This window comes from Mobula birostris, chromosome X (assembly GCF_030028105.1).
Source record: "Mobula birostris isolate sMobBir1 chromosome X, sMobBir1.hap1, whole genome shotgun sequence".
NCBI classification, from domain to species: domain Eukaryota; kingdom Metazoa; phylum Chordata; class Chondrichthyes; order Myliobatiformes; family Myliobatidae; genus Mobula; species Mobula birostris.
Genome location: NC_092402.1, coordinates 14506206 through 14529329, shown reverse-complemented (window position 1 = coordinate 14529329; position 23124 = coordinate 14506206). Strand labels below are relative to the sequence as shown.

The window sequence follows — 23124 nt, the reverse complement described above, 5'->3', positions numbered from 1 at the left end:
TGGCCCTGGCAGCATTCTAGCACCAAGTCAAGTCCTGGCCTTGGCGGCATTCAAGCACTATGTCAAGTCCTGGCCCTGGCGGCTTCCCAGTTCCGAATCAAGTCCTGGCCCTGGCGGTCTGTGATTCCTGTCCTACTCCCCTGCCTGAATCCCTTCTCTGCCCCTCTCGCCTCTAGCCCTCGTCTGCAGCCCCCGCCTGCACTTCGGTCTAGTTCCATCACCGGAGCTAGATAGGAACTGTCTGGTGTGCTTTCGTGTTGGTTTTGTCTTGTCTTGTCCTTGCCTCCGTGGGGTAAGTCAGGTCATCTTACCGTTGCCCCGCGAGGTGTCATGTCATGTCTCGTCCTGTCCTCGCCTCCGTGGGGTAAGTCTGGCCTCGGCTCTGAAACTCAACCCCATGATTGATGAAGGCCAATGCACCATAGGTTTTCTTAACCACAGAGTCAACCTGTGCAGCAGCTTTGAGTGTCCTATGGACTCGGACTCCAAGATCCCTCTGATTGTCCACACTGCCAAGAGTCTTACCATTCGTACTATATTCTGCCATCACATTTGACCCACCAAAATGAACCACCCCACACTTATCTGGGTTGAACTCCATCTGCCACCTCTCAGCCCAGTTTTGCATCCTATCAATATCCCCCTGTAAACTCTGACAGCCCTCCACACTATCCACAACACCCCCAACCTTTGTGTCATCAGCAAATTTACTGACCCATCCCTCCACTTCCTCATCCAGGTCAATTATAAAAATCACGAAGAGTAGGGGTCCCAGAACAGATCCCCTGAGGCACACCACTGGTCACCGTCCTCCATGCAGAATATGACCCATCTACAACTGGTCTTTGTCTTCTGTGAGCAAGCCAATTCTAGATCCACTAAGTAAGGTCCCCTTTGATCCCATGCTTCCTTACTTTCTCAATAAGCCTTGTCAAATGCCTTGCTGAAATCCATATGCACTACATCTACGACTCTACCTTCATCAACGTGTTTAGTCACATCCTCAAAAAATTCTGCAGCTATATAGGACCCTGGTCAGACCCCACTTGGAGTATTGTGCTCTGTACTGGTTGCCTCACTACAGGAAGGATGGGGAAACCATAGAAAGGGTGCAGACGAGATTTACAAGGATGTTGCCTGATTGGGGAGCATGCCTTATGAGAATAGATTGGGTGAACTTGGCCTTTTCTCCTTGGAGCGACGGAGGATGAGAGGTGACCTGATAGAGGTGTACAAGATGATGAGAGGCATTGACCATGTGGATAGTCAGAGGCTTTTTCCCAGGTCTGAAATGGCTAGCATGAGAGGGCAAAGTTTCAAGGTGCTTGGAAATAGATACAGAGGAGATGTCAGGGGTACGTTTTTTTTATGCAAAGAGTGGTGAGTGTGTGGAATGGGCTGCCAGCGAAGGTGGTGGAGGCGGTTACGATAGGGTGTTTTAAGAGACTCCGGGACAGGTACATGGAGCTCAGAAAAATAGAGGGCAAAGGGTAACCCTGGGTAATTTCTAAGGTAAGGACATGCTCGGCACAGCTTTCTGAGCCAAAGGGTCTGTATCGTGCTGTAGGTTTTCTCTGTTCTATGTTCTTAGATGGATGAGAGGATTTCCACAAGTCTAATGATTTACAGAAATGTGCCACTGCAAAATGCCCTTTCACCAGCCCAAATGCTGATGGGTCGACACAAACACACTAACCTTCCAATGCATGAAAACATGTTGACACCTACAGGAGCACACAAGGTCAAACTGGCTAAAGTGAAAGGGAAAGAAAAAGAGAAATGGTATCATGACAAGTCTACAAAAAGCCTACCAGTTCTGAAGCCTGGAGATCAAACTCGAATCCCAGTTCACAATTCTGGAACATGGTCCATGTCACGATACGTGCAAGAGGAAGTCACTCCATATTCCTACCAGATTCAGACAGAGCAAGGGACACCTCTGAGAAAGAACCGTATGGATCTACAACCACAGGATCCAACCCATGGCTGTGATGTCACCTGTCAGGGCAGCAAAGGGGTCAGCATTTGTTAAAGATGAACATGTTGATCAGAGTTCTCAGAAAAACACAAATAGTAACACAGCAAATGCAAGCAATACTCCTGTGGAAACAACTAGCAGACCAAAAGGACCATTAAACCATCTCAGAGACTGACTGAAAGTTGTTGAGTGGATAAGGAACTGTAGTTGCTCATTACAATTGAAGTTGAAATGTTGAACAGCTGAAAATTCAGCAAAAATAAAGGAAAGAGACCAGTTATGGAATGTAGATAACTTTGTTGGAAAGGATTATTGCTCCTTGCAGGTTTATGAGGACAAAATATTGTATTTGTTTGTCTTTCATGGGTGGAAGGGAAAGATGTTTTATTATGTGTGCATAATAAAGAACTTCATTTCCCAGAGAGCAATACAAGGGGTTCACCCGGAATCTGAAACTGTGATGGTGACCTGGTTGTGCACATTGGGTTTGAGCAGCAGTCCAGTAACAAAATGTTCCAATGTTCGCAGACACCAAGTTTGTCTTTATTAAGAACAAAAATAACAATAACTTTGATTCTCCTGGATTCCATTTCTCATTTTCTCTCTCTCTCTCTCAAACCCCCTCCCTCCCCCCGACCCCCGCTGTGTGAATAAAGACTTATATTTCCCAGTTTGAGCTCCTAATTAGCAGTTTTAGTTCAGTCACAACAGGAACCCTTTGGAGAGGGTGCGGAGGAGACTGACCAAGACTGGGGCCAATGTCTTACAAAGCCAAAGTTGAGCACGTTACGGCTTTTCTCCTTGAGCAAATGGAATGAGAGGTGGCTTGATAGTGGAGTACAAGATGTTAAGAGACAAATGCAGAGTGAACAACCAGTGCTTATTTCCCAGGGCGGCAATGGCTAAAATAAGACGTCATAATTTTAAGGAGATTGGACGAAAGCATAGGGAGCATGTCACAGGGACATACTTTACAGCAGGGGTCCCCAACCTTTTTTGCACCGCGGACCGGTTTAATATTGACAATACATCACTTCTCGGCCTTTTGGCTAAGATCAAGTGTAGTATCTGTTCTTATCAGATCAGAAGGCGGAGGAGAAGATTTCGCGCTGACGCAGGGGTGCATCCTAATGCTGACTGGCTTCCAATCTAACACCCCATACCAGCGACGACAGCGGTGAGGAAGATGGCTGCAGAGACCAGCACATCGGCTCGAGGTCCAGAAATTAAGAACACTGTCAGGCTGACTGTGCGATACCGGAACGGGGGCACCGGCTTCACCCAAAAGATCTTCATCCGGAAGGTCTTGATGGAATGCTGCAGATTTACGCCCCAGGACATCTACTGCGTGCAAGATTTCGCCGGCTTCTTCGACGTCACCTTCCAGCAGGCTGCAGGCTGGCAGAAGCTGCACCAGCAGTTTCAGCTGAAGGGGGGAGAGGCGCCACTGTCGCTGTTGAAAGCACAGGCCCTCTTTGCGACTGCCACCCAGCAGGAACGGACAATCACGGTCCAGATGGTTAGCCTGTACATGCCAGTGGTGGACGTTCTTACATTCCTCGCTCGGTATATGGAGAGCGTAGGAACTCCAGCGGACGTGAAGGACGGACTGGGGATCTGGACCAGCAAGCGGCAGGTCAAGGTGAAGCTGAGGTTGGACTCCAACAGCTGCGTCATCCACCCCCCCCACCTCGGTCTTCGCCATCGGAGGGAACCGAGGCTTCGTGGTGTACGCGGGGCAACCCAGGGTGTGCTGAAACTGCAGCAAGGCGGGGCACATCGCAGCCCAGTGCAGGGTGGTGATGTGCAAGAACTGTAAAACGGAGGGCCAGCTGACCAAAGACTGCATGCAGGCCAAGTCCTGTAACCTCTGCGTGCGGACAGGCTGGCCACCTGTACAGAGCCCGCCCGAGACATGGGGGCACCTACGCACAGGTGACCAGGGGAGGTGCTGGCACAGAAAGGGCCCCGGCAGGTTCGGGCGTACCCGCCAGCGCTGCAGACGAGGCACCCGACAAGACGGACGACGATACCAGGGAAGAAGCTGCAAGCACCCCAAGACCTGCCACCCCCCTGCAGACCCTCCAGGACCCGGCAAACGACGAGGAGGAGTCCATGGAGGAGGGGAGAGCCGAAGTGGAAAGCGGATGGAGCGTCGTGGCCAAACGCAAAAAGACCCTCAAGGCAGCGGCCAATCGACAGAAGGCGGAGGAACAAAAGAAAATGGCAGTGAACCACACAGTCTCCGGTACCCTGTCCTCTTCAGAGGAGGAAGGAGTTGGGGGAGGCCAGCAGCCCCGGCGGAGGAGGCAGCTGGCAGAGCAGGCGGAGAGGAGGAGAGAGGAGGGAGAAAGTCTGCTGGCCACCCCCCAAGTACAGGAGGCGGAGAGCAGCAGAGACACCCAGCTCCGGGAATCCGGGAGCAGAGCCACGGCTGTCACCCAGCAGCCCAGGAAGTCAACAACCCCCCAGGCTCAGTACCAGAACTGCCACACCCGGGGGAGTATAACCTGCAGTACCTGAGCCCACAGAAGGTGAAAGACTTCACAAAGGCGGTGGGCATGAAGGCTCAGGACTGCAAGGGTGAGGAAGGAGAGCAGTCGAAATAAAGGACTTACAAAGATGGCAGACCTTAAATTGGAGTGCTTGAACGTGCGCAATTTGAAAAGTATGGGGCGATGCGTCAACACGCTCCAGTACTTGGACACTGTAAAGGCCGACGTGACCTTCCTCCAGGAGTGCGGACTACCACACCTCCGCAACTACCGGAGGTGGACCAAAGGTTTGTCTGTGTGGTCGGGGGGCAACGATTGTCGCACTTCTGGCCTGGGGATTCTGCTGCGGGGAGGCAACTTCTCAATCACCCAAGTTAAAGAGGTGGTTGCGAAGCACCTCCTGGTAGCAGACGTCAAATACCGGGACACTCCGCTCCGGCTGATCAACGTGTACGCCTCCCCCATGCGGAGCGAGCGGCTGGCCGTCTTCGAGCAGCTCCCACAGCTGCTGGTGACGTCCCAGCCGGTTGTTCTGGCCGGAGACTTCAACTGCACCATTGATGCGGCTGGAAGATCCGGCAGAGCCGATGGCAGGCTGGACAGTACCTCTAGACTCCTGAGGGAAACGGTGAAGACAGCCAAGCTGCGCGACGCCTTTGGCACCCCCACAGGTGGAGCACAGCCACAAGCCGCCTGGACACGGTCGGACTCAGCCTGCTCCCGGATCGACTTCCTCTTAGAACATAGAATATAGAATAGTACAACACAGTACAGGTCCTTCGGCCCACAATGTTGTGCCGACCCTTAAACCCTGCCTCCCATATAAGCCCCCACCTTAAATTCCTCCATATACCTGTCTAGTAGTCTCTTAAACTTCACGAGTGTATCTGCCTCCACCACTGACTCAGGCAGTGCATTCCACGCACCAACCACTCTCTGAGTAAAAAACCTTCCTCTAATATTCCCCTTGAATTTCCCACCCCTTACCTTAAAGCCACGTCCGCTTGTATTGAGCAGTGGTGCCCTGGGGAAGAGGCACTGGCTATCCACTCTATCTATTCCTCTTATTATCTTGTACACCTCTATCATGTCTCCTCTCATCCTCCTTCTCTCCAAAGAGTAAAGCCCTAGCTCCCTTAATCTCTGATCATAATCCATACTTTCTAAACCAGGCAGCATCCTGGTAAATCTCTTCTGTACCCTTTCCAATGCTTCCACATCCTTCCTATAGCAAGGTGACCAGAACTGGACACAGTACTCCAAGTGTGGCCTAACCAGAGTTTTATAGAGCTGCATCATTACATCGCGACTCTTAAACGCTATCCCTCGACTTATGAAAGCTAACACCCCATAAGCTTTCTTAACTACCCTATCCACCTGTGAGGCAACTTTCAGGGATCTGTGGACATGTACCCCGAGATCCCTCTGCTCCTCCACACTACCAAGTATCCTGCCATTTACTTTGTACTCTGCCTTGGAGTTTGTCCTTCCAAAGTGTGCCACCTCACACTTCTCCGGGTTGAACTCCATCTGCCACTTCTCAGCCCACATCTGCATCCTATCAATGTCTCTCTGCAATCTTTGACAATCCCCTACACTATCTACAACACCACCAACCTTTGTGTCATCTACAAACTTGCCAACCCACCCTTCTACCCCATATCCAGGTCGTTAATAAATATCAGGAAAAGTATAAGTCCCAGAACAGATCCTTGTGGGACACCACTAGTCACAATCCTCCAATCTGAATGTACTCCCTCCACCACCACCCTCTGCCTTCTGCAGGCAAGCCAATTCTGAATTCACCTGGCCAAACTTCCCTGGATCCCATGCCTTCTAACTTTCTCAATAAGCCTACCGTGTGGAACCTTGTCAAATGTCTTACTAAAATCCATATAGATCACATCCACTGCACTACCCTCATCTATATGCCTAGTCACCTCCTCAAAGAACTCTATCAGGCTTGTTAGACACGATCTGCCCTTCACAAAGCCATGCTGACTGTCCCTGATCAGACCATGATTCTCTAAATGCCTATAGATCCTATCTCTAAGAATCTTTTCCAACAGCTTTCCCACCACAGACGTAAGGCTCATTGGTCTATAATTACCTGGACTATCCCTACTACCTTTTTTGAACAAGGGAACAACATTCGCCTCCCTCCAATCCTCCGGTACCATTCCCGTGGACAACGAGGACATAAAGATCCTAGCCAGAGGCTCAGCAATCTCTTCTCTCGCCTTGTGGAGCAGCCTGGGGAATATTCCGTCAGGCCCCGGGGCCTTATCTGTCCTAATGTATTTTAACAACTCCAACACCTCCTCTCCCTTAATATCAACATGCTCCAGAACATCAACCTCACTCATATTGTCCTCACCATCATCAAGTTCCCTCTCATTGGTGAATACCGAAGAAAAGTATTCATTGAGGACCTCGCTCACTTCCACAGCCTCCAGGCACATCTTCCCACCTTTATCTCTAATCGGTCCTACCTTCACTCCTGTTATCCTATTTTTCTTCACATAATTGAAGAATGCCTTGGGGTTTTCCTTTACCCTACTCGCCAAGGCCTTCTCATGCCCCCTTCTTGCTCTTCTCAGCCCCTTCTTAAGCTCCTTTCTTGCTTCCCTCTATTCCTCAATAGACCCATCTGATCCTTGCTTCCTAAACCTCATGTATGCTGCCTTCTTCCACCTGACTAGATTTTCCACCTCACTTGTCACCCATGGTTCCTTCACCCTACCATTCTTTGTCTTCCTCACCGAGACAAATTTATCCCTAACATCCTGCAAAAGATCTCTAAACATCGACCACATGTCCATAGTACATTTCCCTTCAAAAACATCATCCCAATTCACACCCACAAGTTCTAGCCTTATAGCTGCATAATTTGCCTTTCCCAAATTAAAAATTTTCCTGTGCTGTCTGATTCTATCCTTTTCCATGATAATGCTAAAGGCCAGGGAGTGGTGGTCACTGTCCCCCAGATGCTCACCCACTGAGAGATCTGTGACCTGACCCGGTTCATTACCTAGTACTAGATCTAGTATGGCATTCCCCTGGTCGGCCTGTCCACATACTGTGACAGGAATCTGCCCCGGACACACTTAACAAACTCTGCCCCATCTAAACCCTTGGAACTAATCAGGTGCCAATCAATATTTGGGAAGTTAAAGTCACCCATGATAACAACCGTGTTATTTTTGCACCTTTCCAAAATCTGCCTCCCAATCTGCTCCTCTGTATCTCTGCTGCTACCAGGGGGCCTATAGAATACTCCCAATAGAGTAACTGCTCCCTTCCTGTTCCTGACTTCTGCTCTCTTCCTGTCAGAGTCCCTCATGGTCAGGTCCACCGACGTCACACCGGTGTTCTTCTCTGACCACCGCCTTCTACGAGCCACCTGTCTCTTATGGGAGGACCAAAAGGCAGGCAGGGGGACTTGGAAGCTGAATGTAAAGCTGCTGACCCCAGAGAACATCGAGGAACTAGAGAGGGAGTACACAGGTTGAAGAACCCTGAAAGCCTTCTTTGATTCCCCGGTTCACTGGTGGGAAGCCACCAAGGAGAACATCAGGAGGTTCTTCATTCGCAAGGGTATCCAGAAAGCAAGTCAGGAGCAGAGGGAACTGCGTAAACTCCAGACAGAGTTGCAGCAACTTCTCCTTCTGCAGTCAAAAGGGGTGGATGTCAGGGAGGAATTGCGAGAGGTGAAGGGCAGGCAAGCCCAGCACCTCGCCGCCGAATCCTCCAAGATCATCTTCCGATCAAGGGTCCAAACCGTGGAGCAGGACGAGACGTGCTCACGCTTCTTCTTCCAAAAGGTGCACAGGGGGAGCTCTGTGATCCACAACCTTAAGGAAGAGGACGGCTCAGTCGCGTCCTCACAGACCGACATACTGAGGATCTCCAAGTCCTTCTATGCCGGTCTGTACGATGAAAAGGCCACAGAATCCACAGCCTCCCACAACTTCCTGTTGTCTAACACGCAGATCTTAGACGACGGCAAGCGGGAGAGTCTGGATCAGCCACTGACCCTGGACGAGCTGACAGGCTCAATCCATTCCTCTGAGTCAAGTAAGACTCCCGGAAGCGACGGCTTGCCGGCTGAGTTGTAGTTGGCTCTGTGGAACTGGATGGGCGCTGACCTGCTGGAAGTGTACAACGCTATGCTTCTGGCCGGCAGCGTGTCAGAGTCCATGAAGAAGGGCATCGTCACCCTCATCGACAAGCAGAAGGGGAAAGGGAGGACATTAGAAATTGGAGGCCCATCTCTTTCCTGAATGTAGATTACAAGATCCTGTCCAAGGATATCGCCAACAGGGTCAAACCTGTGCTGTACCGGGCAGGAAGATCTCAGACAGCCTCGCGGTACTGAGGGACACCATCGCCTACGTGCAGGACAGCGGGGGTGAACGCCTGCCTGGTCAGCTTGGACCAGGAGAAACCCTTCGACAGGATATCGCACACGTACATGGCGGACGTGCTCTCCAAAATGGGATTTGGGGAGGGAATCCGGAAGTGGATCAGACTGCTCTACACAGACATCCGTAGTGCAGTCCAGGTCAACGGGTGGGAAACAGACAGCTTCCCCATCAGGTCTGGAGTCAGGCAGGGATGTCCCCTCTTCCCTGTCTTGTTTGTCTGCTGCAGAAAACCCTTTGCGGAAGCCATCAGGAGGCATGGGGGCATAAGAGGGGTGACACTGCCAGGCAGTGGAGGGACCCAAGTGAAAACCTCCCTGTACATGGACGACATCACTGTCTTCTGCTCTGATCCGAGGTCAGTTCACAGGTTGATTGGCATCTGCGAACAGTTCGAGCTAGTGTCGGGGGCCAGGGTCAACCGCACGAAGAGCGAAGCCATGCTCTTCGGCAACTGGCCAGACCGATCCAGTGTTCCCTTCACCATCAGGTCTGACCATGTGAAGGTGTTGGGGATCTGGTTCGGAGGGGCCGAGGCATGGAACAAGAACTGGCAGGAGCGGACTGCCAATGTGAAACAGAAACTGAGACTGTGGGGAGGGCGCTCCCTGTCGATAACGGGCAAGAACCTGGTCATCAGGTGATCAGGTGTGAGGTGCTCTCAGGGCTGCTGTACTTGGCGCAGGTGTGGCCCGTCCCCCGCTCCTACAGCTTGGAAATCACCTGAGCTGCCTTCAGATTCGTCTGGGGATCCAAGATAGAGCAGGTCAGACGGACCATCATGCACAAGTCCCTGGACAATGAGGGCAAGAACGTCCCCAATGTCGCCCTCACCCTGATGGCCAGCTTCGTGTGTGGCTGCATCAGGTTGTGTGTAGAACCCAGGTACATGGGCACCAAGTACCACTATGTGCCCAGGTTCTACCTGTCGCCCTGGCTACAAAGGATGGGTCTGGCCCCACTCCCGCGCAACGCCCCAGTCAGCTGGTCGTTGCTGCCATACCTGTCCTTCATAGAAAAGTTCTTCCAGGAGAATGCCTTTGACCATAGGGCCATCAGGCAGTGGTCGGCATGTAATGTCCTGCAGGCTCTGCAGGAGAAGGACGTAATGGACACAGTGGGGTGGTTCCCCGAGCGGACCGTCCAATCCATCTGGCAAAATGCCTGATCGCCAGATCTCACCAACAGGCACCAGGACCTTGCCTGGCTGGCGGTGAGAGAGGCCCTCCCAGTCAGATCTCTCCTGTACACCTGGAACGTTGCCTCCACACCCCACTGCCCACAGGAGGACTGAAGTGAGGAGGAGTCTGTGACCCACCTCTTTGCACACTGTCAGTTCGCAGAGAGGGTGTGGAGGAGGATGGACGGGCTGGTGTCACGTTTCATCCCCAGCAGCTGTGTAACAGAGGACTCTCTGATCTACGGGCTGTTCCCGGGGACGCACACGGAGACCAACGTCCGGTGCTGCTGGCAGATCATCAACTCGGTGAAAGACGCTCTTTGGTCAGCCCGAAACTTGATGATCTACCAGCACATGGAGATGTCCGTGGGAGGATGCTGCCGACTGGCACATTCTCGGCTGCAGGAGTACGTGCTGAGGGACGCACTGAAACTTGGTGCAGCCACCGCAAGGGCCCGGTGGGGAAGGACCACAGTTTAGGGTTCTTCTCCCGTGGGAGTGGGAGGGGTCGAGTGGCAGGGAGTATACCCCTCAACAATGGTTTGGGAAGGTGAACCAACGGAGTGCCATGTGGGTGGCCAAAAGTATGGATATCTAGAGACCATAAGGGAAACGTATGTAAAGGATTGAGAGTCATCGAATGGTTTAATGTATATAATTTTATTTTTGAATAAAGTATATTTTGAAATTTTAAAAAATTGACAATATTCTTGCAGACCAGCTGACAAGGGGGGAGGGGGGTGTTCAAGTTCAACAGTGCGTGACAGGGAATGAGGAAAGGTGCAGCTGACTCATATCACCAAATCATATCGTTTCCTCGCCACCCGATACCGGTCCGTGGCGCAGTGGTTGGGGACCAGTGTTTTACAGGACTGGTAAGTGGTGGAATGCACTGCCAGGGGTGGTGGTTCAGACAGATTTTCAGCAATATCCAAAGTGATATACCTGTTATTGAGGGGAACAGCCACAGGTATTCTCTGTTCTGTCTGTCTTCCCGATCCGTCTCCTGGCATTCACCTGCCTCCTGCAACTTAAGGGTGACTGCCTCTCTGAACCTCTCATCTATCATCTCCTCATTCTCCCATATCAACCGAAGGTCGTCCAGTTGCAGCTCCCGTCCCCCAACACGGTCTCTAAGAAGGTGCAGCTGGATGAACTTTACACTGATGCAATTATAAAGTGCACTGGAGGTCTCACAGAACTCCCAAATCTGGCATGAAGAACACACCACTGACCCTGGATCCATTCTCACTACTCTGGCCAGGCCTAACAGACAAGGAATGAAAGCAATTCACCAGAAACTCACCTTAGCCTCCACCTCTTCTTGCCAAAGCCTCCAGCTCCCAACTCTAACCCTATCCACGCATACGATGACCACTCAGCTGAAACCTCACTTCTTTTGAAAGACCTTTGTCAAGTACCTGATAAACCACGATATTTGAAGACCACGGTTAAGTTTCTTCTTCTACTTCGAGTCATGTTTAATGCACTTCAATTCCCCTCCAAGATAAAAATTAAGTAATATCAAAAAGTCTATTGCTTTTCAGAAAGTCAGATCTGCACTTCTATGCATTACGGTGGCAGTACATCCCAGCCAACTTTCCACGTTAACTGTGTCTGTCCTAAAGATCTCAATTTAGCAATTGACATTTCCTTTGCACCTCATAGGAACTGCATTGAAACAGTCTATGCGGCACTGTTTGTTGACAAGTGCACTCCCTACAAATGCCTGCATCATGCACAGTAATTCTGAACGAGGAATTATCCAACCGATTACATCCAATATGTAAACGTGGAAGTATAACTTCTTCCCTCCTTTTATAACCATCTCCTAGTTGACCTCTCCCCATCCTCTGATTTTTATACCAATGCCATCCTTTTCCTTACCCCAACTTTGTTACCACAGTGATCGAATGGAGTTTTAAATTAGAAACGTAGAAACAACACAATCCAGACCCTTGGCCCACAATGCTGAGCCGAACATGTACTTACTTTAGAAATTACCTTGGGTAACCCATAGCCCTCTGTTTTTCTGAGCTCCATGTACCTGTCCAGGAGTCTCTTCAAAGACCCTATCGTATCCGCCTCCACCACCATCGCCGGCAGCCCATTCCACGCACACACCAATCTCTGTATAAAGAACTTCCCCCTGGCATCTCCTCTGTACCTACTTCCAAGCACCTTAAAACTGTGCCCTATCATGATAGCCATTTCAACCCTGGGAAAAAGCCTCTGACCATCCACATGATCAATGTCTCTCGTCATCTCGTACACTTCTGTTAGGTCACCTCTCATCCTCCGTCGCTCCAAGGAGAAAAGGCCAAGTTCACTCAAACTATTCTTGTAAGGCATGCTCCCCAATCCAGGCAACATCCTTGTAAATCCCCTCTGCACCCTTGCTATAGTTTCCACATCCTTCCTGCAGTGAGGTGACCAGAACTGAGCACAGTACTCCAAGTGGGGTCTGACCAGGGTCCTATATAGCTGTAACATTACCTCTCGACTTCGAAACTCAGTCCCACGGTTGATGAAGGCTAATGCATCGTATGCCTTCTTAACCACAGATTCAACCTGCCCAGCAACTTTGAGTGTCCTATGGACTTGGACCCCAAGATTCCTCTGATCCTCCACACTGCCATCATATTTGACTTACCAAAATGAACCACATCACACTTATCTGGGTTGAACTCCATTTGCCACTTTTCAGCCCAGTTTTGCATTTTATCAACGTCCCCCTGTAACCTCTGACAGCCCTCCACACTATCCACAACACCACCAACTTTGTATCCTTCACTAACCCATCCCTCCATTTCCTCATCCAGGTCATTTATAAAAATCACGAAGAGAAGGGATCCCAGGACAGATCCCTGAGGCACACCACTGGTCACCAACCTCCATGCAGAATATAACTCGTCTACAACCACTCTTTGCCGTCTGTGGGCAAGCTAATTCTAGATCCACAAAACAAGGTCCCCTTGGATCCCATGCATCCTTACTTTCTCAATGAGCCTTGCATGGGGTACCTTATCAAATGCCTTGTTGAAATCCATATACACTACACCTACTACTCTACCTTCATCAACATATTTGGTCACATGCTTAGAAAATTCAATCAGACTTGTAAGGCACAACCTGCCTTTGACAAAGCCATGTTGACTATTGCTAATCATATTATGCCTCACCAAATGTTCATAAATCTTGCCTCTCAGGATATTTTCCATCAACTGAAAAACCACTGAAGTTAGACTCACTGGTGTATAATATCTTGGGATATCTCTACTCCCTTTCTTGAATAAAGGAACAACATCTGCAACCCTCCAATCCTCCAGAATCTCCCCCGTCCCCATTGATAATGTAAAGATCATTGCTTCAGGCTCAGCAATCTCCTCCCTCGCCTTCCACAGTAGCCTGGGGTACATCTCGTCCGATTCCAGAGACTTATCCAACTTGATGCTTTCCAAAAGCTCCAGCACATCCCCTTTCTTAATGTCTATATGCTCAAGCTTTTCAATCCGCTGTAAGTCAACCCGACAATCGCCAGGATCCTTTTCCTTAGTGAATACTGAAACAGAATATTCATAAAGTACCTGAGCTATCTCCTGTTTCCTGCACACTTTTCCACTGTCACACTTCATTACTCCTATTCTCTTATGTCTTATCCTCCTGCTCTTCACAGACTTGTAGAATGCCTTGGGGCTATCTTAAATCCTGCTCGCCAAGGCCTTCTCGTGGCCCCTACTGCCTCTCCTAATTTCATGGCTTTTGCTTCCCCTTTATGCAAAGGCACCACATTTACTTTCTTAATTTGAAGTAATTGCTCAGCTGGAAGGTCTGGCACCTTGTTTCCTTCAACCCCAACAAGGGCAGGGACCCATATGAAATGTATACACAACCCTGCAGCCTCAACAGATGTTGTCCAATCTCAATGTAACACCCTGATAGAGGTTTCACTGTTGATGTAATGGTGTTTCTGTAGGAGCAGTGTTTGGGTTATGGTTGGAGATAACAGGTGCTTTGGATGTGAGCCATCCAATCTGGGGAGCGGGTTTTATTTTGTGTGCCCGACACCGGTGTGATCTGGGGTCTTGCTTCGGAGGGACATGAAGAGAGAAGACACTGGAGAGAACCGGTTGTAGGATTTGACCTGGTGGAGGACCATCATTCGATGGAGCAAGGTGCAGAGGTCTAATGAGTATCAGTGAATATAACTTTCGGAAGTGCTGAGCTCCAACTTGTACACATTTGACTTTTTCATTATAATGGGCCCTTTTTGTTTTTTTCTTTCTTTTCTTTACTAACCCTTTAGTTAAGTTAACATTCATAAATATAATTCATATAATCGCATGCAGCGTGCTGTTATTTCTTGGCACTGAGATGCACCAGGGGAGCAAAATACACAGTCTCCACACAAACCGAGGTTTGAGGTGGGAGTACCGTCCGAATCTCATGGATTTGGCAGGACCAGAGTGTTTATTCCCTGGACTAGCACAACCCAAGGAAACCAGGGGTTTTCATCAAGAAGAACGTCTGACCTACAATTTGAAGTACGTTTTTAAATAGATGTCAAAACAGATCAAATCAGAGCATGGAAGTACATAATCAGGATGTACTTCTCTGACCCATTCCAAGATTAAAATGATAGCAACCATCTCAGCCGTGAATACAGATACTTTGTATGATAATCCTTTCTTAATAATCACCTGAACCTTTGGATCATAATCAGAGACACCTGAACGACCTGTCACTGGGTCTTTGAATTAACTGTGTAGATGTGTAAGAATCCACAATGTCTGCCTTGCATGTATTGCTGAATTCCCTGTACCACGGATGTACAATCAATTGTCATCTTGATCTTTTCTTGAAGGCTAAAGTGAACCACCGGCAAAGGGGAAAACCATGGAGTAGTGACAGAAAGGGGTACAGTGGGACCATATTTCACATCAAAGAACCCAAGATTTTCCGCCCATTCATTTTCCATCCACCCAAAACTGAAGACCTTGCGAATGCAGTAGTCTCAACACTCCTGCTGTTGGCAATATTTTAGGACCAGCTTTATGTCCTCTTACATTAACCCAATAAACCATTGCTAACTGTAACCTGTGTAGATGTAAAGGTACTTAATCCATTTCCACTAGTAATGCTGAAATTGGGGATGATTTAATAGCACCACAACATAATCTCAATGATTGAATTTGAACTTCATCTAACGGGCTTTAAGACCGCTGGTGAGGCTGACCCAGAAGCAATACATCCATAATCAAAGACAGTTTTGATTAAAGCAATATACATTTAAGTGACCTCCCACTCGCACCCTCATCAACATTGGTGCTGACGTAGTCCTAGTTTCCAAACGCTGTCACCCTCGTCCTAGCCCTTACCACGATGGTCAATGGCCACTCTCCCACATCCCGTAGGAGAACCACCATCTTACAACCTCTGCAGTCAGCTCTCAGGCCTACACCAGCCATGCACGGTCATGGCAACTGGCCACTGGAGAGGTCTGCTCTGCAATCACTTTCCAGAAGGTTCCCTGTCCTGCTGCAATTGTGACAGATGATCTACCATCCCAGAGGTGAAGCAGCAGGGGAATGAATCACCTGGAACGTCCTCACCTACCACCCCACCAGACTCTGCGTCTTCACATAATTCTCAGAAACTTTCGCCACCTCCAGTGGGATCCCACCACCAAGCAAATCTTTCCCTCCTCCCCACACCACTTTCTGCTTTCCACTGGGATCACTCCCAACACCACTCCTTTGTCCATTCGTCCCTCCGCACTGATCTCCCTCCTGGCACTTATCCTTGCAAGTGGAACAAGTGCTTCACCTGCCCTGACACCTCTTCCCTCACTGCTATCCAGGGCCAGAAACAATCCTTCCAGGTGAGGCGACACTTCAGCTGTGAGTCTATTAGGGTTATATACTATGTTTGGTGCTGTCGGTGTGGCCTCCTGTATATCGGTGAGACCTGACGTAGATTGGGAGACCACTTCGCTGAGTATCTATGCTCTGTCTGCCAGGGCAAGGGGATCTCCCAGTGACCACCCATTTTAATTCCACTTCCCATTCCCATTCCCATTCCCATTCCGATATGTCCATCCATGGCCTCCTCCACTGTCGTGATGAGGCCACATTTAGGTTGGAGGAACAACACCTTATATTCCGTTTGGGTAGCCTCCAACCTGATGGCATGAACATTGACTTCTCTAACTTCTGGTAATTTCCCCCACCTCCCCCTTCATTCACCATTTTCCATCCTCTTTTCCCTCTCTCACCTCATCTCCTTGCCCACACATTGCCTCCCTCTGGTGCTCCTTCCCCCTTTCACTTTCTTCCATGGCCTTCTGTCTCTTACACCGATCGACTTTCCAGCTCTTTACTTCCTTCCCTCCTCCAGATTTCACTCTTCCTTCCCCCACCCTTTAAAACTACTCCTTAGCTTTTTTTTCCAGTCCTGCTGAAGCGTTTCAGACTGAAATGTCGACTGTACTTTTTTCCAGAGATGCTGCCTCGCCTGCTGAGTTCCTCCAGCATTTTGTGTGTGTTGCACAGTTCACTCAATGTGCTGTCTGGCTGTGGACAACACTGCCACCTGGTGGTTCCCTGCAGCAATGACATGTTTTCTGTGGACAACACTCCCACCTGGTGGCTCCCTGCAGCAATGACATGTTTTCTGTGGACAACACTCCCACCTGGTGGCTCCCTGCAGCAATGACATGTTCTCTGTGGACAACACTGCCACCTGGTCTGATTCTGACACAATGACAGATCCCCATGTCGACAACGCTGAGGGACAAACGCATTCTGCAGAATTGAAACAAAGCAGCACCAAGGTCATGAATGCTGTACAGATCACAGAGGAGGAGGTGTTTGCTGTCTTGAAGCAAATTAGGGAGGATAAATCCCAGGGCCTGACAAGGTGTCCTCTTGGACTTTGTTGGAGGCTCGTGCAGGGTCTCCAGCAGAGATACTGTATTTAAAATATCCTTAGCAACGGGTGAGGTGTCAGAGGATTGAATGTTGTTTTGTTGTTTAAGAAAGCTCTAAGAATAACCCGGGAAAGTTTAGGCTGTGGGCCTGACATCAGCAGTGGGTAAGACACAGGAGCTAAAATAGGCCAATCGGCCCATCGAGTCTTGCTCCACCATTCCATCATAATCGATTTATTATTCCTCTCAACCCCATTCTCCTGTCTTCTGTGATCATTCTCGTGAACCTCCTCTAGACCCTCTCCAATGCCAGCACATCTTTCTTAGATAAGGAGACTAAAATCCTAAATAAGGGCCCAATCCACATGGTCAATTCTAGCCAATGGCTGTGATTGCCACCCAGGCACTGAGGCAAACAGAGTCACAGGGGTTTCCCCCGGTTGTTGCACCTGTTGGTACAGAGTGAGAGCGGCAGGTTAACATAGAAACATAGAAAATAGGTGCAGGAGTAGGCCATTTGGCCCTTCGAGCCTGCACCGCCATTCAGTATGATCATGGCTGATCATCCAACTCTGAACCCTGTACCAGCCTTCTCTCCATACCCCCTGACCTCCGTAGCCACAAGGGCCATATCTAACTCCCTCTTAAATATAGCCAATGAACTGGCCTCAACTGTTTCCTGTGGCAGAGAATTCCACACATTCACCACTCTCTGTGTGAAGAAGTTTTTCCTCATCTCAGTCCTAAAAGGCTTCCCCTTTATCCTCAAAATGTGACCCCTCATTCTGGACTTCTCCAACATCGGGAACAATCTTCCTGCATCTAGCCTGTCCAATCCCTTTAGGATCTTATACGTTTCAATAAGATCCCCCTCAATCTTCTAAATTCCAATGAGTATCTTCTAAATTCCAATGAGTTAAGGACACTTGACCACCAGTTGCTGACTTCCCAGGCCATTTGGTCGGGTAAACTCCAGTACACAGTAGTACCGAGACATCCCAGAATAGAAGAAGGGTCCTTGTCAGGCCCCAGATGCCTCTGAGGAGTCTCTACCCACCATTACCAGAATCAGGTTGGTTTCCCTCAGCTACTGTTGGTGCATGCTTCACCAAAGGCACACATCATGCTCTCTGCTGGCACCAAGCCAGTCCCAGGACCCTGGTCTCCTGTTGGCACCAGCTCATTTAGGGGAACCACTCTTTTGGACGTTCCCGCGGCGTCTTTCCACAATTCCTATGGGGGAAATCTTTGTTCCTGCAGTGGCACACCCAGGGAGGGTATATGGGCCCCAGTGGCACCTCCTCCTGGTGGCAAGGGCTCTTGGTGAGGGTTGAACCTCTTTGGCAGCTGCAATCATGAGATCGGACCTGGATAGCTGCCCTCATCCCTATTCCTAGGGATTCCCTTTCAACCTTCCCTTCCTGCCGGTTCATCTCAAGGAAGCTTCCCAAGGGTTCTCCACCTTTTGAAGCCTAGAGGGAGCCTGAGTTGGTCACGACCTCCTGTCATTTCGGCTGAAATGTACTGAGCACCTGCATTTCCACGTCGGGCTTCCTCCAGGTCCTGTGCTGCAGCGTCAGAGCCTCCAGGAGATCCCTCACTGGTACTGAAGGAGCAGGGACATGGCTCAATGGTCGCTTTGACCCCTATCATTGACCCCCTCCCCTAGCCTCTCTGAGGCTGTGCTTGCATCTCAATGTCCTTTGGCTCATCATTCCAGATGAAGCTTTTGCAGCCAGTCATTTCCAAGCCCATGTCCAGTGCCACCTTCCAAAGCACTGTTCCTGCAGTTGTCACCCAAGGTGGAGGAGTTGGATTAGTCCACTGCCAGTGGTGCCAAGGGGAAGCACTAGGAGTGTCTCTGTCAAGTGCTTGGCACCAGAATACCCAAGGTAGTGATGACCCTCTGCTTTCGTGCCCTCGGCCCCCATATTACACCTCAACCTGAGGGGAACCAATATGGTTACAGGCGGGTTTGCCAGAGCTGTTGGCAAGGGGATGGGAACTGGAGTGATAGGGCTGAGGAGAGAGCAGTTGGTAAACACACAGGCAGATGTTGTGACAAATCAGCTATACAGCAAATCCAAAACACAAATCCCTCCAGCTACACCACGTCCATGTCCCTCCATCTTCCTTACATCCAAATAAAAACCTCTTATGTATTTGCTTCTACTACCATACAAGACAGCACATTCCAGGTATCCATAACTCTGAGTAAAAAAACTTACACCTCACATCCCCCTTGAACCTACTGCCTCTCACCTTCAATGCATGCCCTCTGGTATGAGACATTTAAACCCTGGGAAACAGATACTCCCTGTCTACTCTATCAATGCCTCTCATCATCTTGTAAACCTCCTTCAGGTCTCCCCTCAGCCTCCGATGCCCCAGAGAAAACAACCCAAGTTTATCCAGCCTCTCATGATAGCACATGCCCTCTAAACCAGGCAGCATCCTGGTAAACCTCTTCTGCACCTTCCTCAAAGCCTCAACATCCTTCCTACAGTGGGGCAACCAGAAATGTATGCAATATTCCAGATGAGACCTTACCAGAGTTTTATAAAGTTGCAACATAACCTCCTGACTTTGAACTCAATGCCTCGACTCATTAAAGTAAGCATTCCATAAGCGTTCTTACCATCAACCTGTATAGCCACTTTCAAGGAGCTATGAACTTGGATCCCAAGATCTCTCTGCTCAGCAATGCTGTTAAGGACCTTTCCCTGAACAGTGTACTGTCTCCTTGCATTTGCCCAACTGAGGTGCAACACCTCACATTTATCTGGATAAAACTCCATCTGCCATTTCTCAGTCAATTTGCCGCACATCCCATGCATCTTAATCTTCTGGAGTAGCCTCCCATGAGGAGCTTTTTCAAACACCTTTCTAAACTCCATGCAGACAACATCATCAATCTCTCATTACCTATCAGGCCCCAGGGACTTATCCTCTTTAATACTAATTTGGAGGCCCAACAGATCCTCCTCCTTGACCTCTAAACACCCTAATGTGTTTATACACTTAGCACTGATCTCCTGGTCCTCCATATCCTTTTCCTGGGTAAGTACTGAGACAAAGTACTCGGACTCCGCCTTCCGCCTGTGGACACGTCAGACGCAGTGTCTTTCTGTCTGCCTTTAATTTCTCCCTTTCCCGACTTAAACTTTGAAATTTTAACTTTATTCAGTCGGATTTTTTAAAGTGATAATTATAACCATGGCTACCTTAAGAAGCACTAAAAAAATTCCCGATACAGGTAATGGTAAATCTACAAAAACTGGCGAAGCTTCTGAAGAGCCAGCCTGGGTTACTAGATTAGAGACTCAAGTGAGCTCTATCGTCGCTGAATTAACTCAACTAAAAGAAAGTCTTCTTCCTTTGGAGGAAAAAATTGATTCTTTGAGCTTGGATCTTAAAGAAGTAACTCGTAATGCGGCTGCCATTTCTTCTCGTTTGGAAAAAGCACAACGTCGAATTGTTGACTTGGAAGCTCGTTCTCGTCATTATAATATTAGAATAGTTGGATTGAAAGAGCAATCAGAATCTGCCGATATACTGGACTATTTCACTAAAATGTTTCAATCTCTATTTCCTGAGGCTTTTTTTCACAATTGCCCCACATCGAAACAGCCCACAGGATTGGAACTCCGAGACAAGGTAAAAACAGACATGTTACTGTGCGTTTCCTCTGTATTCGTGACAAAGACCATATTATTAAACTGGCAAGAAAACAAAGACTGTTTAAATTTCAAGGCTCTGAGATTCGTTTCTTTCAAGATTTTCCACGTGAAGTTCTTCAGCAAAGTTCCGGATTTGCGACCGTAACGCGAATCGCCTTTCAGAAACAGATATATCCCTCCCTTCTTTATCCAGCTAAATTAAGGCTTTTCGCTAAAGACTCTGGGGTTCGTATCTTTGTGGATCCAGCCGATGCACTGCGTTTTATTAATTCTCTCTCGGATGAGTCTGAAGCCTGAAGTTTAAAAGACTTACAATTATTCGATCGTTTTGCGATATAGGGAATGATGAGATCGGAATAATTGAGAAGTACAGAAAGTCTTGCTATTAAAAAGTAGCTTTACCTTGGAAATAGACTGGCTTGGACGGTTTTAACTTCAGAAGATATTTTATGGGATCTTTGGAAGACTGTAGAAATTTTAAACCATTTCGAATTTCTTTCTGTTTGCTACATATATGAATTAATTGTTTCTTTTTGCTTTGTATGGTTTTGTTAAAAACTTTTAACTACTATTCAGGATGTTTTTACGTTTTGAGGATAGATGAAAAAAATTAAAAGATGGCGATGTTTTCTCTTCTGTGCAAATATTTCAAGAATTTGTTTTGGAAGTGTTTTTTTTCTTATCTAATGTTATGAAGGTTACTTTCTAAATTGAAGGCTGTTTCTGTTAACTGTTTTTTCTAATTTAATTGTGATGGGCTGTACGTCGACTGTAATGAGTGGTATACCCGGGAGAGGGAGACAGATTACTTTTTTTTATTTGTACCTTTCACTTAGGCAGGTGGAGTTCAGAATTGCTTCTGTGCATTTCTTGGGGCTTGCGTCGATTAATATCGCCTTATCTCTGGGCTTTGTAGGTTGGGTGGGATTTTTTATTTTTTTATTTCTATTTTTTATTCCCATTATGGAACTCTGGAGCGTACGCAAATTGTTATCATTGTTGTTTATCACCGCCATTCAAAATTTCTTTATCCTGACATGTGTTTAATTGTTTTCTTTAGATATAAAGTTTCATGATGTTAGTTAAACAGTTAAATGTTTTAAGTTGGAATGTCCGTGGTTGGAATCATCCTATTAAGTGTAAGAAAGTATTTAAAATTATTAATCGATTCCAACCTGACATAATCTTTGTACAAGAGACACATGTCAAGTTATGTGATAACAATCGATTTTTTTAAATTTTGGAAGAACCCTTAGATTCACGCAAACTCTCAAAGTAAAATTAGGGGTGTTTCCATTTTTATTGATTCCAATATTCCCTTTAATCAGGAAGATATTATATCTGATATTAATGGTAGATTTTTGATTGTTAAAGGAACACTTTACGATAAGAAAATGGTTTTGGTTAATATATATGGACTAAATACTGATGATCCTTCATTTTTAAAGATATTTTTGCTTTATTACCTGATTTAAATGAATATATGTTATTAATGGGTGGAGATTTTAATATTTGCTTAAATCCCTTGTTAGGAATTAAGACATCAACTCCCTAATCATTCTGCATCACTTATTAATTCTTTTTTAATTGTTTATGGTTTAATTGAAGGCTGGAGACATATGCATCCTACTGATAGAGAGTATTCCTTTTTTTCACATGTTCATAATAATAAATATTCGAGAACTGACTATTTTATAGCCGACCCTCGACTTTTACTTAATGTTCAGAAATGTGAATATGTGAATAAATTGAATATTTGATTTGAAAGATGTCATTTCTACAAGACCACCTTGGTGTTTTCCAGAACATTTGTTACAAAGTTCAGATTTTGTTGAGTTTGTTGAAACTCAGATAAAAGAGTTTTTTCCCTTTAATAATACAGGAAACGTCTCAAAGTTAGTAATTTGGGATACGTTAAAAGCTTATTTACGTGGTCAGATTATTTCTTATTTAGCTAAGTTGAAGAAACAGACAAGAATAGAATTAGATAACATTGCTAAACAAGTTAGATTAACAAACAAAGAATTAGATAATATCAACACAATCCTTCCAAACGTTGAATTGTTTAAAAGAAGAGTGGAACTACAATCACAATATAATTTGTTATTAACTTATCCTATTGAAGGATATTTGCTTAAATTAAAAAGTCAGTTTTATATTTTTGGGGATAAAAATAATAGGCTATTAACTTCCCAGTTAAGGGCTGCTAAAGCTAAAGACAAATTTTAAAGATTCGTAAAGATAATAGAGATATAGCAAGTAATTATGAAGATATTAATAATATCTTTCAGGATTTTTATTCTGATCTTTATAAATTTCAGTTTCCAGCAGATTCCTCTAAAATGAAAGCTTTTTTATATAAGATTAAATTTCCTCAATTTACTGCTGAAGATCAACAGACCCTCGATGCTCCAATTGTTGAGCATGAAATTCAGAAAG

At 47.3% G+C, this 23124-nt stretch overlaps 1 pseudogene; it reads left to right on the top strand.

The window, feature by feature from the left end:
- Positions 1-3007: 3007 nt before the first annotated feature.
- Positions 3008-3139, top strand: LOC140191964 (U2 spliceosomal RNA; annotated as a pseudogene).
- Positions 3140-23124: the final 19985 nt, after the last annotated feature.